The sequence below is a fragment of the Maylandia zebra genome, linkage group LG9 (assembly GCF_041146795.1).
Source record: "Maylandia zebra isolate NMK-2024a linkage group LG9, Mzebra_GT3a, whole genome shotgun sequence".
Lineage (NCBI taxonomy): Eukaryota > Metazoa > Chordata > Actinopteri > Cichliformes > Cichlidae > Maylandia > Maylandia zebra.
Genome location: NC_135175.1, coordinates 35528434 through 35546645, shown reverse-complemented (window position 1 = coordinate 35546645; position 18212 = coordinate 35528434). Strand labels below are relative to the sequence as shown.

The 18212-nt window shown below is 41.9% G+C and overlaps 1 protein-coding gene and 1 long non-coding RNA gene across 3 annotated transcripts in view; one reads left to right on the top strand and one right to left on the bottom strand.

Annotated features, from left to right (window-relative positions):
* Positions 1-18212, top strand: part of LOC101471554 (uncharacterized) — a 291948-nt gene that overhangs the window by 219414 nt on the left and 54322 nt on the right. The window lies entirely within an intron of this gene.
* LOC143420415 (uncharacterized) lies at positions 561-17455 on the bottom strand. Its single transcript, XR_013100248.1, has 4 exons — positions 17165-17455; positions 16076-16182; positions 1327-2847; positions 561-859 (listed from the first exon to the last, which is right to left on the bottom strand). It is a non-coding gene; the product is annotated as an uncharacterized LOC143420415 (long non-coding RNA).

Sequence of the window (18212 nt, the reverse complement as noted above, 5' to 3'; positions counted from 1 at the left end):
GGCCAAAAGCGTCATTGGCTCTCGTGAGCTTAACCCTCAAATCAACATTATTGAGCAATAATCTATCACAGAAAAAGATGTTGTAAAGTGTGAAGTGTCTTTGGGGGGGGGGGGGGGGGGGGGGGGGGGGGATCTTGAGAGTTTGTGACTTGGACTTTGATTCTAAGTCTCGTACTTTGCAAAATATATACGCAAATAAATTTAAATAAAGTTAAGCCGCACACACAAACGCCACCTTGGAGAAATGACTACTATATCATTGTAAAATTCCCTAAAGGAAAGAAAAAAAACCTTAATGATCTTATGAATATCTTTCAAACTTTCTAAATCCCAGAAAGTCGAGAAATCAGATCCAAGTGTGACATCAGCTGACACTTTTTACAGGAGACTCCATCTGAACTCTGTGGAGCCTGATCTCAAGGTTTTTAAGTCTGATCCTGAAACCAGAAGAGGATCTTTCTGTCTCTTCAGATTCATTGTGATCCAATGATTTCGGTTCTGCATGATACTGCTGATGTTTGCACAGAGCAGATAATGAAGTGAATGTTTTTGCACATTGGTAACAATGAAACTGTTTATTTACAGCGTGGGATTGTTTATGCACTTCAAGATGATCCGCAGTGGTGAAGGATGACCCACACTGGTCACAGACTTGCTTTTTGACGTCACTGTGACAGAGTTCATGTTGTCTTAATTCACTTGGTGTGGTGAAGCCTCTCCCACATTCTTTGCAGTAGTTCATTTTGTCTCCAGTGTGTCTGCGTTGATGTCGTTTTAGGCTCGCTTGCTGATTGAACGTCTTCTCACCACCACAGTGACGACAGGGCTGAGAAGTGGATCCATCTGTGTCGCTCTGCTTCTAAACAAAGACATAAAAGACAGTGAAGGTCAGGCAATTCCTTCAACATTTTTATCTTGAACACCGCCTGAAATAAAGAGCATCTGTGCCAGCATCCAATTACATTTTACTATTTACATTATAACACTCAACTTACTGGCTTACAATAACTCTTAATTTGTAGGTAATCTAATTATTGGGAAGATTGGTGATTAAACTCCTGGATGCTCTACTCTGCATGCCACAAGATACAAACCCCAAGCTGCTCTCCGATGCATCTATTGGAGTGTAAATGTTAGATTGATAGGAAGGGGAGGAGCTTTTAAAACTTTACATTTTTCCAACATCAGGAAAGTTTCAGGAGAATTGTGTCAGATTTGACTGAATATTCTGTACATGAAGTTTTCATGTCTCATTTAGTTTTGAAATTAAACTTCATTCACATAATACTTCAACCTAACTACAACTGTAAAAAGAAAAATACATACCTCACAGTAACTGCACTTGTAGAGTTTCTCTCTGCTGTGAATCTTTTGGTGTGATTTGAGGTAACGTGGAGATTTAAAAGTCTTCTCACACAGTTCGCATTTATAAGGTCTCTTCCCAGTGTGGGTAAACATGTGCCGCTGTAAGTTTTTGTATGTCACAAAAATTTTGCCACACTGATCACAGAAGCAAAAATCCTTTTTGGTGTGAATGCGTCGGTGAATATTACGGCTGAGTGGCCATCGGAAGGTTTTTCCACAAATGTCGCAGCTGTACGCTTTAACTGCACTGTGGATGAGTTGGTGTCTTTTTAAGCTTCCTGCCTGGGTGAAAGACTTTCCACACAACTCACAGCTGTACGCCTTAACTCCACTGTGGATGAGTTGGTGTCTTTTTAAGCTTTGAGAAAACATAAAAGACTTTCCACAAAACTCACAGCTGTATGCTTTAACTCCACTGTGTATGAGTTGGTGTCTTTTTAAGCTTTCAGAAAACGTAAAAGACTTTCCACACAACTCACAGCTGTATGCTTTAACTCCACTGTGGATGAGTTGGTGTGTTTTTAAGTATGCACTCTGCGTAAAAGACTTTCCACACAACTCACAGCTGTACGCTTTAACTCCACTGTGGATGAGTTGGTGTCTTTTTAAGCTTTCAGGACGGTGAAAAGACTGTCCGCAGAAGTCACAGCTGTACGCTTTAATTCCACTGTGGATCAGTTGGTGTGATTTTAAGCTTCCAGCCCGGTTAAAAGACTTTCCACACAACTCACAGCTGTATGCTTTAATTCCACTGTGGATGAGTTGGTGTTTTTTTAAGTTTCCAACCTGGGTAAAAGACTTTCCACATTCATCACAACTATACGGCTTAACTCCACTGTGAACAAGTTGGTGTGATTTTAAGCTTCCAGCACGGGTAAAAGACTTTCCACACAACTCACAGCTGTATGCTTTAACTCCACTGTGGATGAGTTGGTGTGTTTTTAAGCTTCCAGCCCGGTTAAAAGACTTTCCACACAACTCACAGCTGTATGCTTTAACTCCACTGTGAACAAGTTGGTGTGCTTTTAAGCTTCCAGCCCGGGTAAAATCCTTCCCACACTCATCACAGCTGTATGCTTTAACTCCACTGTGTATGAGTTGGTGTCTTTTTAAGCTGTCAAGACGGTGAAAAGACTGTCCGCAGAAGTCACAGCTGTACTCTTTAACTCCACGGTGGATGAGCTGGTGAGTTTTTAAGTTTCGAAAAAGGGAAAACGACTTCCCACACTCATCACAGCTGTATGCTTTAACTCCACTGTGTATGAGTTGGTGTCTTTTTAAGCTGTCAGGACGGTGAAAAGACTGTCCGCAGGAGTCACAGCTGTACGCTTTAACTCCACGGTGGATGAGCTGGTGAGTTTTTAAGTTTCGAGAAAGGGAAAACGACTTTCCACACTCATCACAGCTGTATTTTTTCTCTCTCTTTCTTCTGTGAGGTTTGTCAGCCTCCTTAGAGCGCTGACTTCTCGCTCCATGTTGGTCCTGCAGTGACAGAGATACAAACAGAGGCAGTGAGTGAAATGCAGTCGTGGAACAAACTCAACCTTCAAACTTCCTCCACTAACACTAGTTTTAAACCAAAGGTTGAAGTAGTTCCTTTTCAGTCAATACACTCGGTGCAACACACGTGCTATGGGATATCATGCCCTCACGTGTCCTGGCTGAGGAAACCTTTATTCACGCCTTTAAGGAAGAGGATCTGTGATGACGTGTGCACAGCCCCACATGCAAACATATCCCCCTGCCATCACAGTCACCCCTCAGTTATTACACTCTTTGGGATCTTACAAAACTTCAAACGACTCGTCGACTATTAAATTAGTTGTTGACAATGATGTAATTTAAAACGATGTAATCGTGACTAGTCGACTAATCGTGGCAGCCCTACTTGTGACATGTGCAATGACAATAAAGTTGAATTCTTTTCTATACTATTCTAACCACAATAAAGAGCAGAGCTACAGGTAAGCTAACTGAGAGTGACTGGGGTTCAAGCGTCAGGAACAGCGCTCATGACGGTTCTTTCCCTCGTGCACGAGCAAAACAAAGAGCTCTGGTGACTTGCGTCTTGCTCTTGCCATTGTAGTAGAGTTGTCTTGGCATTCCAGCAATAGGTTTATGCTAGACAAACCTATCAATAAGTTTCCTTGTGTGATTATAGATGGGCAGTCCACCGTTTTACCTCCCTCGTGGTTACTTCTTCCCTCCGTATGCTTTGTTTATACTGGGGGATGAGGAAGATGGCGTTGTGGTCAGACTTCCCAAAGGCCGGGTGTGAGACAGCTTTGTAGCCCTGCTTGTATGGCGTGTAGCAGTGATCCAAAATTCGATCCCCTCTCGTTGGACACGAGACATGCTGGTAAAAGTTTGGCATGACTTGTCTGAGGTTCGCTTTGTTAAAGTATCCTGCTACAATGAGGGCTGCCTTGTTTTGAAGCTGCCTTGTTTTGAAGCGAGCTCAGCACATCATGTAATTCGGACAAAGCCATACCTGTGTCCGCTTGGGGTGGGATGTAGACCGCCGTGGCGATGACCGAGGTGAACTCACGGGGCAGATAGAAAGGGCGGCACTTAATGGTCAGGAACTCCAGATGTGGCGAGCAGCCGCTGGAGAGAGTAGAAATGCTCCTGGCATCACACCACTTTCTGTTTACCATGAAACACACTCCCCCACCTTTGGTTTTGTTTGACTCTGCCGTTCTGTCCGCGTGGAGCACAAACAATGAATCCGACGGAGTTACGGCCTGGTCCGGCACGGTGGGGGTCAGCCATGTCTCCGTGAAGCACAGAATGTTGCAGTCCCTCATGTCACGTTGGAAGGTGACCCTTGCTCTTAGGTCGTCGAGCTTGTTCTCCATGGATTGTACATTGGCCAGTAGGATACTGGGCAGTGGTGCGCGATGTGCCTGCTGTCTCAGTCTGTTCCTAATACCAGCGCGTTTCCCCCGGCGCTTCTTTGTTCTTATAGGGAACACTGATCTAAAAGGATTGCACCGAGTCAATCCGGCCCAAAAAAAAAACAAAAAAAAAAAAACAACAAGGAATTGTTTTCCTTTAAAATGATGACGTCATCTTGCTGGTGATGGATGCTCGAATAGGTTGCGCGTGAGACTCCATTATCAGCAACATCTGGTATGAATGTGTATGGAGGTATGCATGTGAATGGACTGTGATGGACTGACGACTAAAAGCTTTGACTGACTTGATACTGAGACAATGACTGCACCCACTTTAGGATTAGTAAATGCCAATAAACAATTCACCCAGCCGACAAGAGAAGGGTGGATGCTTCGCTTTGTTTTGTTTTGTTTTTTCAGGAGCAGGAGGATAAGAGAGACTGGAGGAGGAGACTCTAGCTTCACATAAGTATGAACTGCAGACTTAACACTGTGGTTGCTGATTTTGAGTTACTGATGTTTGCATTAAGAAAACTGTGCTATATTAGCTGTGTTTTGAGTAAGGTATCATGTTATATTATTGGGAATGCCAAATGCTACAGTGGAGATAACTATTGATATCACTCATGACTGGAATATGTTATTATTAACCATAGCAGGCCACTGTAAAAAGTCAATTAAATTTTATAGAGGAAAATCGCCAAAATTGAACAATACCTATGAATGACTGGCCACATTCAGAATAGAGATATGCAATAATAAACATTGGTCCACATGATTTAGGTTCTCACTTGAAATAGTAAGTTATTAAATGTAGAATATAATCGACAGGGACATTTGATAGGATGTGGTACTGCAAAAGAACAAGAGCAAAGTAAATAAAGAAAATATTGTGTTTAGTTTGGATAAATTCAAATTAAAATGTACCATTACACTCAGAGGATCAATATGGAATAAAACATATGCAAAATTTGTAGGAAGTACATGACTGATAACTGTTCTGTCCTGAGCGTTTGTTTCTAGAGCACCCACTTGACCACACCAACAGTTTCTCGCCACCGAGGAGGGGTACTTGCAAAAAGAATAAAATAAAAATCTGAGTTTAACAAAACATTTTAAATATAAATATCAAGCTTACCTTTCTTTTTCCATGAAATGTGCTTGTGGGCACGCCAGCCATTTTGAAAAGGTGGGCAAAACAATTGGCAAGGCCACACCCCCACACGTGTGATATAATTTTAAAGGTACTGTTGCCCTCTCTAAGAAACATCAGGACTTAGAGGAGTGGCAAGTAGAGTATGCGAGCTACAAGCAAAAACTAAAATGTGTACTACAGTGTGCAAAAATGAAATACTGGGTCATCAGGGGGTCATGAGGGACATTTATAAAACTAAAAGTCCCACTAACCTTAAAGTGCACTTGAAAAGCCCACACAAGAAGGTTAACCTAGCTTACCTAGAAGACCTCATCAGGGGGAGCACACTCCCCCTCCTTGAAGAGCTCACCCACTCAACCCGCATCCCCAGAAAACAGCTAACCCCAGATAAGGCAGCGTGATGGATCCCGAGACAACAGGACTGGGGCATCTAAATAAAGGTGTGAAACAATCGCCTTCAAAAGGTTATCAATTCACTTGAACCAAAATTAGGACCACACGGTGCAGCAAGAGTTAATAGTTATTAGTCTCAACACCCAAGGATAACCAGAAGAGCATGACTGATATGATGGAACTGAGATTTTGTTACACTTAATTTTTGCAAAACACAAATAAAACTAAATTGAAACTAAGGATTTTCAGAAAATAAAAACTACACTAAACTAGCAAAGAATTGGTAAAAACTAATTAAAACTGATATAAAATTGAAAATCTGAAGTCGAAGCTAAATAAAAATAAAAACTGATGAAAATTGCAAAACTATTACAACCCTGGTGCAGAGATTGGCAAATCTGACCAGGAAACGTTATAAAATGGATTGTCAGGATAGTCAGCGTTAAAGCCACTTTTGACAGTCCATACTAGGATGGCATTGGACATCTTCGGGGCAGAAAAGGGTTGGTGTGACCAAGGTGTGGTTTGGCTTGTTGTATGTACATTTCAAAATGTTACAGCTCTGGATGGACCAGTTACCAGGGCATGGAAGGATGACAGACTTTATTACATGAGGAGAAGGGACATTTTCGGGATCGAAGATCCTCAGGGATGACAAGGCTGGAGCAACGGTACTCGAGAGAAGAATTTCTGATACTTTCTGAGATATGATGTCACTAACCTTCTCTTTTAATTGTCTAGCTCCAATGAATTGACACATGGGAGTGTGTCAAAAAGGGGGAGTTGAGTCCGAACATCAAACAATGGTTTTATGAACATCTTATGACGTTATTTCTGTGTTTAATAAATTAGCTATGGTAAAACTTAAGCTTATAATGTGTTAGACTTAGAAAGGGTTCACTAATTTTTGATTTCTTTTGCACACACATAGATTATGATTAGAATAAGTCCTGAACATAATATTGTAAACCAAATTTGAATCATTAGAACAACAATGGATAACAATATTAGATTATCAAGGCTAGGGAGAGAGGTGTTTTGGTTTTCTGTCTCTTGCAGAGAAAGGAACAGACACCAGACGGGGACACGGAGATGTGAGGACCCTTCACAGCAGAGACAGATGTAGGGACAGCCGAGACAGCAACTGGGGTCAAGTGTCATGACGTTTGGGCTCCTGGAGAAGATGGATCCCACAGACACAGCAATAACCATGAAGGGGTTGGCGAAAACCAGGAACACCAGACCAACGAGGTTCGAGAGGCTCTTGGCAAAAAGGGGGACACGCCGGTGAACCCAAAACACACAGATCCTTGTTTGAAATCGGGGCAGAATAATCCCCAGAACTGTGCAATGACTAAAGGGTGGTCTAACCCCGGAGGTCGAAGAAAGAAGCTGAGAATCACCCAACTGGAAGACACTGGTAGCTGCAGCAATAAAAATAAAGGTTAAAAGCTCCTTAGACAGAGGTTCTAGTCTAAGTACATTTGAAAGGTATAAGGGGGCATTAAAATGGGAGTGGAAAACTGGAGCACCAAAATAAAGCTGTGGGAGAATTGGGGAGTGATGGGAGAGTCATCTGTAACTGCTGTTATGGTTGTAAATCTAACTTTGCTTGCATCTGAACTGCGTGAACACAGAGGTCATCCCACATATGGTCCACCCGTTAAAGGGGGACAGAGGGCCTCAGGATCAAGAAAACCTGGACCTTGCGACCCTGGAGTGCATGTTGTAAGTGATCTCTTTCAGAGATCAAAAGGGGGAATTATTAAATTATTCTGTTATTATATGTTACCTTATATATGTAATCAAAGTAGTTGAATTAGAATACTGCTGTAGATCACATTATACCCTTTAATATAGAGGGTGTGAGCTGTATGTAGTTTAGTTCTCATTATACTTTTGAGTTAACAGAACATATTCACATATTAGTTCATTAGATAAATGTGCATCCTTGATCTGCTGGGAATGTGTTACACTGTTTTCTTGACATGCTTAATTGTTGAATCATGAAGAGAAGGTTGTAAGCAGGAGACTCTGTGTCTAAAGACAGGGGAGATAGATAGACCACATTCCACACCCCCACCTTACAGAAAGCAGAGAAACAACTGCCGAGGTCATAACTTAGGCGCTGTAACAGAGAAAAAATGTGATGTTTTGGCTTTTACGACTAGCTGGGGGCCACTAGAGACTATAAAAAGCTGAGCAACCCGTCACCATTTTGAGACATGTGCCTGACCCTCTGGTAGCATCTCTCCCGTCCGGACGTTGTAATGCTCTTATTGTTGAATTGTATGGAAATAAATGATTGTTGATTGAGCATTGATACACCGAGTATTGTCCTTCCTTCAGCCCAAAGATTCAAAGAACTGCGTGTTTTCAACAGCCTCGGATGAGCGGCCCGTCCTTTGTTGTTCTCCGCGCCGCGTAGAATCTCTGGCGGACAGGAAGGGTCGGGTTTAAAAGTGTCCAAGATTAGATGTGCAACCTTGGCATCGATGTTTATAAGTGATCCGCTGTCGTAAACTATAAGACTAGAGGATTTTGGGATGAAAACCAGAGCAAAAAATAGGTAAAAAACAAGAAAAGTAGATAGTCGGAGCGGAGTGGTCAGGAAGGCGTCTGGACGTGGCCGCGCCATCTTGTATAGTTCTATTTAAATCTGTGCCGAGTATAACCTGGAAGTCCCAAGGTCAAAATGGGAGACGCCCCGTAGGGTGGAGGAGAATGACCGAGCTAAGATCTTGTGGGACTTCCAGATACAGACGGGTAAAATGGTGGCGGCTAACCACAGTGGTGGTAAACAAACAATTCAATTTTATTTATATAGCGCCAAATCACAACAAAAGTCACCTCAAGGCGCTTTATGTTGTACAGTAGATACATAGAAAGCCCAACAATCATATGACCCCCCAGGGCTCTAGAGTGTGACCGATTTGGTCGCAAATGCGACCAAAGCTTTCAGTGGTGCGACTAAAAAAAATATTTGGTTGCACCAGTGCGACCAACTGTTTGGATAATAAAAAAAAAAAAAAAAATTTCTGCAACTCTCCGTGTGGTCAACAACAGACACACATTATGCCCCTATTGTGGACTAAACCAATCAGAGATAGTCAGGGGCGGGACCTCTCTGATTGGCCTTGGTCCAGTTGAAAGTGCAGTTGGAAGAGGGAGATGAGTAGCTTGAATAAAGCGATATCGATTCATTAAATCCTGAATTGACTTTTAAATAGAACTGTGTTTTGCCAGAAACGCCAGATTCTCAGATTAAAGCTCACAAAACTATTTCAACAACCACCAAACAGCAAATGAGAGCAGGTACACGGATTCCACACAAAGACGTAAACACAGAGCGGACCCGACGCATCAGAATCAGCTTTGTCTTTCTCGGCTTTCTCACCCGACGGCCCGTAGACGGACACGCTGTCGGAGCTCAGCGATTCTGATGCGTCGGGTCCGCTCTGTGTTTATGTCTTTTTGTGCTAGAATCTGAGCTGCAGGTTTTGTCTCTAAAGTCCTGTTATTGGCACATTAGTATATGTGAGGGGGCAAACTCCTCAAGATGGGTGGTGACCATGGTGGCCATTTAGAAGTCGGCTATCTTGGATACAACTTTAGTTTTTTCAATAGGAAGAGGGTCATGTGACACATCAAACTTATTGGTAATGTCTCAAGAAAAACAATGGTGTGCTTGGTTTCAATGTAACTTTATTCTTTCATGACTTATTTACAAGTTTCTCTTTGTTCACAGCCATTGACATGTCGAAGAGTTTAACACATGAGGAGCGGATCGAAATTGTGTTGATATCTGGTGAATGCAGTAACCAGGTCATTGGTTACTGCATTCACACACTGCAGATTTTGTTCAGTGATGAGGCAAACTTTTATGTGAATGGTGAAGTTAACAAACAAAACCACCGCTATTGGTCTGACTCTAACCCACATTGGATGGATCCCTCCAAGACTGTTGGAACAACAAAAGTGATGGTTTGGTGTGGTATATGGGGTACAACGATAGTGGGTCCATTCTTCATCAATGGAAACCTCAACGCCACTGGATATTTGAAATTGCTACATGATGATGTGTTTCCCTCTTTATGCTGTGACGGCCAGAGTACTGGGTTTAGCCCAAATGACTTGGTCTTTGGCCACAAAGTTCGGGGACCATTGACAATGCTGTGCGATAAGTGGTTGTCAGGTGAACCACCAGTGAACTTGATAGATTAGGTTAATGGTTTTCGGCACGGACTGTATGTGGCAGGTCAGTTGGCGAAACAGAACCTTGAAAAGGTTCAGGTCAAGATGAAATATTTTCATGACCGGCGTTCTGAAGAGCAGCAATTTAGTGCGGGTGACCAGGTTTTGGCTTTTCTTCCAATTGCAGGGTCACCATTCCAGGCACGGTTTGCTGGGCCTTACACCGTGGTACAGAAACTGTCTGAACAGAATTATCAGATTGCTACACCAGATCGCCGGAAAATAAATCAACTTTGCCAGGTTAATTTGTTGAAACCATATCATGTTCGTCCTTTATCCGTCAGTCTGTCAGGCTCTCTCTTTTCTCCTTCCGCATCGACATGTTGGAAAACAACATTGCAGTGCAACAACATTTCAATCATCATCAAGCTGGGCTTCCCCATGTTTGTTGGTTGAAAAAGCTGATAAATCACCACGTTGTTGCGCAGACTTTCGTAAAGTAAATGCAGTGACCAAACCCGATTCCTATCCCTTGCCTCATATTGACGACTGTATTGACCAAGTTGGTGCAGCAGAATATGTGAGCAAGTTTGATCTGTTGAAGGGATATTAGCAGGTGCCACTGACTCCCAGAGCTCAGGAAATATCTGCTTTCATCACGCCATCTGGTCTTTATTCATATACAGTCATGGGTTTTGGTTTACGCAGTGCTCCAGCTACATTTCAGCGACTCATGAATATGGTTGTTAATGGGCTGAAAGGCTGTGCTGTTTACATAGATGACGTGGTGGTATATAGTAGCACCTGGAGGATCATCTGGATCGTATTCGCACTCTGTTTGAACGACTAGTTTGGGGAAATCTGACTATCAACCTGGCAAAATGTGAATTTGCAAAAGCAACTATGACCTATCTTGGTAAGGTTGTGGGCCAAGGTTATGTGAGGCCAGTTGATCCAAAGGTGTTGGCCATCAAAGAGTTCCCTGTTCCAGTTACCAAAAAAGAACTCATGAGATTTTTGGGTCTGGTCGGTTATTATCGCCGTTTTTGTCGAAACTTCCCAACAGTGGTTGCTCCTCTGACTGATTTGTTGAAGGCCAAAGTAAAGTTTATTTGGTCTGCAGCATGTCAGCAAGCTTTTTGGGATGTAAAAGCTTTACTGTGCTCTGAACCTGTGCTTTTAGCACCTCGTCTGGATCAGCCCTTCAAGCTGTATGTGGACGCAAGCCACATTGGTGCAGGTGCTGTTCTAGTCCAAGCTGACAAGCAAGGTACTGAACATCCAGTTAGTTTCTATTCCAAGAAGTTCAACTCCCATCAGCTGAATTATTCGGTTATTGAAAAGGAAGCTTTGGCATTAGTCTTGGCCTTGCAGCATTTTAGGGTATATTTAGATTCTGCTCGGCCAATTGAGGTATTTTCTGACCATAACCCTCTCACTTTCTTGAACTCATTGCAGAACCCAAATCAGAGGCTCATGCGGTGGGCTCTCTTTTTGCAGCCTTACAATTTGGATATCCAGCACATTAAGGGCAAAGATAATGTCTTGGCAGATGCTTTGTCCCGTGCCCCTTTGTAACCAGCAGCTTCACTCCTCATATGCTTTGAAGTATGTCCTCTCCAGTATCGTTTTCCTTCCTCTTAAATTGCTCCAAGGTTGCTGAGGTTGGAGTTGAGCTGAAGATGACTTTTGAGCATACAAAAGGTGTTAAAAGTGAGGTTGCATGTGTGTGTATACATATGTTATGGATTTAATATATGCATGTTCTTCTAGTTGCAAATTCATAATGTAAATGTGTTTGCCAATTCAGGGTGAGACCCTGTTCTATGAGGGGGAAGTGTGACGGCCAGTGGGCTGGCCTTGTGTTTTGCTTTTTCTCTTACCTGTTTCTTGCAGGTAGGTGGAGCTGACCCAATTATTGATGCAGCACAACTGAGAGGCCAGTTCCAGTGTATATAAAGACACCTTGACTGAACCAGCAGGGCACTGGCTGGCTTTGGCTCTCTCTGTCTGGCACCCATCTTGTTCATTTGGAAGTTTCAGTTATGGCTGTTATGTCCTTTAAATTGTGTTTAAGTTGCTTTACCTTATTTTCATTAAATATGTCTTAAAGCCTTTAGAAACCTGTGTGTGGTCTCCCATTTGTTTGTCACTTCCTATGAGCCGGGTTGTGACAATGCACTGAAACTGGCACGTTCCCTGAGTTCTTCCAGGAAGATGATGCACCACCACATTATGGGTGCCAGGTGCGAGCATTCCTAGATGAACAGTTTGTGGATTGGTCGTCGTGGGCCAGTTGAATGGCCCCAAAGGTCTCCCGATCTGACCCCATTAGACTTTTATTTTTGGGTTCATCTGAAGGCAATTGTCTATGGTGTGAAGATACGAGATGTGCGAGATACGAGAAACTACAAATACTGGATGCCTGTGCTGGCATTTCTCCTGCGGTGTTGCTATTAGTGTGTGAAGAGTGGGAGAAGAGGGTTGCATGCTTGTTTAAGTGAAAATACGTAGATTTGTTTGTTTTTTTGCACTAACAAAGTTGTGGAGTTGTAAAGTATTTTGTCTAAAGTCAATTATATCGTCAGTTATATCATTATTGCAAATTTTCAAATTATATCGTGACAAATATTTTTGGTCATGTTGCCCTGCTCTAAGCAGGACCAGCCAGTGGTCAGAGAAGTTAGAATTTGCTCACCAGGAGCCAATTCTGCACTGACAGACTGTTTTGCGACCAACCAACAACATTCAACAACATTAGTGACCTCCAGGAATACTCTTGTCTGTCACTGACTACATTAATAATCGTATAGATTATGTGACAGTGGTCAAAACCATGAAGTAGCAAGTCAACCAAAAACCATGGTTAACCGGGGAGGTTCGCCCTTTGCTGAGAGCTCGTAACAAAGCCTTTAAATCTGGGAATACTACAGCTTACAGTCTAGCGAGGAAGAACCTGTCAAAAGGGATTAAAGAAGCAAAGAGGCTGAATGCCCAAAAAAAATGGACAGCCACGTTAGGTGTGGCAAGGACCCACGATGGCTGTGGCAGGGCTTCCAACACATTACGGACTACAAGCCCATTCCCCCGAAGATAAGGCGGAACGATAGAGTTTCGGCCTGTGGCCACCAATTGTGAGTAAATGCTTCGAGCGGCTGGTTTTGAAGCACATCATGGAATGTTTCCTAATAGACCTGGATCCCCTTCAGTAGAGTTTTAAAATGTGACGTCATTCGTCATTCCGGGGTAAAACCGCAAAGGATTCTGGGAACGCGTGGCAAGCGGTACTAGCGCACGCAGGCTTTCACATGAAAACAGTCACACAGCGATAAAAAGAAAAAAAAAAATGGCATGAAGCTGTGGTATTATTAACTGCAATAGCCGGTCGCATGACGGCCACGGGAAGCCGACGGGTAAAGAGATCGCTTTTTATTGGATTATGTCGTGGAAGAGAAATTGTTCAAGCCATGTTTCCAAAGTAACAAAGAGCCGATGGATGGTCTGGATTGCAGCCATTCGAAGACCAAATGTAACGTCCCAGAACACTCCAAGCATTTCCACAAAGGTAAGTCTTCTGTTGTAGTTATTACGTAATTTATCATAACATAATTGTTGATGTAGGTTACAAATAAGTCTTATATTGATTTGAATTGAATTTGTTGCGCTATGCTGCTTTGTTCACTGTGGCTTTGCGGGCTAATGTTTGTTGTGTTTTGTAGGAAAACCAGCCTACAAAATGCTGGAATGCGATCCAGACTGGCGCCCTCTATCAACCTGGGTCAGACCGAGTTTAAAGCTGTTACCATAGCGAGATTTCATCGGTTAAGAGAGAGAGCGATATCAAAACAGCCAGTAAAAGTTCTGCATATATGTGCCCAAGTGTTGTATTGAAGCAATCAAGTGATGAATAACTGTTTTCCACTATGTTGTTTTGCAATGTTTTTTGGGAGTTTTTTGCATTGTTGATTTGCTTCTTTGCCGAAGCAGCTAATAAAGCACAATTGAATACAATTTTGCCTCTTTCTTGTAAGATTCTATAATAGAATGAAACAATAATGCCAGTTATAAATAAAGAGAATTGAACGAATTACGAAACACTCATTTTATTTCTATTTGATCTGAAAGTTGTGTAATACTACAACCTGAAACGACAAATAGATTGTGTTGGCCTGTACAGGAGATAAAAGAAAAAAAAAAACACATCTGTTAAATGGAATAGTCCAAATCAACAAAGTAAACTGGACCTGGGCTTGTTGCAGGGATCTGAAATTACTAAACATTTTGTGAGTGTATGCACTCACACTTAGGACCATATAATAATAAACATGTGCGTGATGAAAGATTTCCTTTTTTTCAAGTCTGTCTTTGTACGGACCTGCCGTGTTCTCCGTTTTTTTGTACATGACTGTTTTGGAGGCAAATAAAATGCAAGTAGGGATTAAAACCGCAGAATTAATGATTACCGGTGCTGGAAATACTAGCGCTTGATGCAGTGTTTAGATTTTGTTGCCACTCGTACCCAACATGCAATGCGCGAAAGTCATGTGGTCTGTCAATCTCTGTTTGCATACAGGACCAACCGATCTACAGAAGATGACCTCTCTCTACCACACTCCGTGTTATGCTGTCACACCTGGAGAGGAAGAACACCCCTCTGCCAGAGTCCTTTTCATCGACTTCAGCTCAGCTTTTAACACGATCATTCTGCAGCAGTTGGTGGAAAAGCTGATGCTATTAGGTGTGGACCCTGCAACCTGCAATTGGGTTTTCAGCTTCCTGACAAAGTGACAAGAGGCAGTCACACATCAAAGACCATCTTGGTGAGCACAGGCTTTCCTCTGGGGTGTCCTGAGCCCGTTGCTGTTCAGTCTGCTCACACATTACTGTAAGCCAGACTCAGTGCTAATCATATTGTGAAGTTCAAAGACAACTGTGGTTGGTCTCATTACTGAAAACAATTAGTCCACTTATAGAATGGATGTGGAGCAGCTTGAAGTGTGGCGTAGATCCCATAATCTCATAAACAATAAAGACAAAACAGAAGACCTGTCCTTCTTTATTAATACCACATCAGTTATCAAAAAAGCACAAACGCATCTCCACTCCCCCAGGAGGCCCAGAAAACCTCACCTCCCCATCCGTTCAACTATTAGCACGGCTTTACTGTGATGCCTCCTGTCTACACACACATATAGCATACAATATACTCCCCAGATGCACACAATACTCTGTGAAAGGACTGTTGCTACCTGTATGAGCGTGACTATTTAGACTTGAGTTTTTGTTTTCTTTTTTTTTATTTAGATGTTTTGTTATTTACCCTTTTAATTTATTACTGCCTTTTTACTCTTCTTTTTTTAAGCCATTTTCCTTTTTAATTTTATTGATTATTGCACTGTAGATTCTGGTGAGAAACTGTATTTCAGGTGATTGATTGATAGATATATATATAGATTTGTTGGTTTTTGTTTTTTGCCCTTTATCACAGTTCCTCTTCCCCACTGTTTTTCTTTCCCTCTTTCTTTCTCCCAGTCATATCTGTCCCGTGTGTAGCAAGTGAAAATAAAATAAACAATAAAAGCAAAGGTAAATCAAATAGACTAATACAGCAAGGCCGGGATGGTCCATTTGGTAAAGTAAATCCGTTGGGCATCTTTCTTTGTCTCCAGACAATAATTCTGATGGCAAAAGAAACAAATGGGACAGGCAAAAAAGGAAAAAAACGAGAGAAACTGTATTTCGTTTCAGCCTGGGTATCACCATACAAAATGTCAATAAGCCTCTTCTTGAAACTTCTCCAATCTTGACAAACAAGCATCAGCTGATGAAGTGCACACAGTTTCAATAAAAGCTGTCACTTACTGTTATTTATTCATCTTTCAGTCACTTTAATTTTTAAAACTGTAATTTTAAAACTGTATATACTGTATATTCTGTGTATTTATTATTTCACTCCTATTGCCTGTTATTATTGTCTTTATCTTCAACGTATGCTGCTCGGTTGTTTGTTAATTGCCCCTTGAGGATAAATAAAGTTTTCTGATTCTGATAAAAGTGATATGTTCTTCACCTTTTGTGTTGATGACATTTATTTCCACTGTAGCAGCTGAGCTGAGTCCAAACGGCTGAAAATGTTCACCTGGTGCTCTGTCAAACTCTTCTCCTCCTGCTGATCAGCTGGGACACAAAACAGTAACATCACAGTGAGACAAGAACGTGAGAGGGACGTGTCCCAGGATTGAATTTAAAGCCATCATATTTACAGTTTGGATTTGGCGGACGCCCTCTTTATATATAAAGTTGTATATAGTATTTGTATTTGTATTCTATTTTTATCTTATTGTATATTTATTTTATTTTATTCTATTCTGTACAGTTGTGTACTGTATTTATTCTTATTGTATTTTTGTAATTTTTGCCTCATAACTTTTGCACTGTCCACTTCCTGCTGTGACAAAACAAATTTCCCACGTGTGGGACTAATAAAGGTTATCTTATCTTATCTTATCTTTACTTTTAGGAATAGTAACTGTGAAACTATGGCACTCATGACCATTGATCGATAGTCACGACATTACAACAAGTATTCATCAAGATACTTTTAAGAATATTCTTAACATGCACTCGGATTTTTAAAAAAATTATAAAAAAAAGAATTCTCTCCATCAATAAGAATTTACTGACTGCAACTTGAACGTTGACTCAAAATGACTTAAAATCATCCTGGAAAGATGCATTTGACAAATTATAGACAAAAAAAGCCTGATAAAGGACACATGTCTGTAATGTGTCTGTGAAATGGATGAATGTTATTGACTGAGCAGATAATGAACAAGTGTGTTCTAGCAGCTGCAGTTTCAGCTGCGTGTGCTAACACACACACCTTCCTGTTATCACTTCAAATAGAAACGAGGCTGTAGAGGTTTGGTGCAGGCAGAAAAACAGCTGCAGGGACAATGAAAAGACTTTTCTGCTCCAACTTCTCCCAGCATGCTGAGCTAATGATTAGTTGGTGTTTTTCTCCAAACACTCTCTCACTCTTCTCTCAACGTGTTCACAATAAACTGTGAACAGACACCGAGGAGAGCAGCAGAAGACCTCATTCAGGAGCTAAACTCAACATGAACTGAACTCACAGTAAAGTTAGCTCGGTGCTTACCTTTAGATGAGCCCACAAACCGAGAGAAACTCCGCGATGAAGCTGCAACTCTTTCCAAACACAGGAAACAGATCAGGGAGCAGAGACCCACGTGGTTCACGCTGATCTCAGCTACGATCCAGGAGACAAGGGTGGGCAGATCGATGCAGATATCGATCAGGACGTTGGTAGTGGTTTATGATCGATGCTTTAGTTTGTTTCTCTCCTCTAAGTTCACTACTTTACTCCCGCTTCATGAAAAAGCAGCTCTCTCTGCTCGACTCCTGTCCTGCACACGCACTTTGCTCCGCCCCCTTCTTCCTTATTTTCTTTGATTCGTTACTGTGCGATCACGTGACTCAGATGCCCTGAGAAAACACATTTGGGCTGCAGACAGTGAGAAAGAGGAGCAGCATGTGCAGATATTGCACATCGGTAAATAAAAGCAGTAATGCGTGTAGGAATACTGTGGCAACACCACCAGTTTATAAAGACACGAAGGAGAGCAGCAAAAGAAACTCAGTGAGGAGGAGGGAGATCCCTCACACTGGCCACTTCATTAGCTACACCTCTTCCACTACTCATTGGTTTGCATGGTTTTGAGACATAGATTAGAATTAATCATTTAACTTGAACTATCTTCTAGACTTGTCAAGCCATGCTTCGTTTGCTTTGTTGTTAACGAATAACGTTGTAGGCTCACCATAAGCTCACTGAAGGCTGAAGGTTGTAATCTCCGTTATATTTCACAGATGATGCACTGTAACTCGAACATAGTGTAAGGTAAATGTCTGTGAGCACATTGATGTAGCATCACTTTAAAAAGATTTGGACACAAGACAGATACAAAGACATGACTGAGGAGGTAGGAGGTAAACAAACATAAGGACACTAATCACAGCACACAGAGACAGACTGGATGAGAAGGGGAAGAAACAAACAAACCAGAAAATAAGAATGATAAGAATCCTGTGCAGCGCTTTGTGACCGCCTGTCTATGAAAAGCGCTTAATAAATACACTTTACCTGCGTCTGGGTACCCGGGGTTCTTGAATAGTTTATGGACATG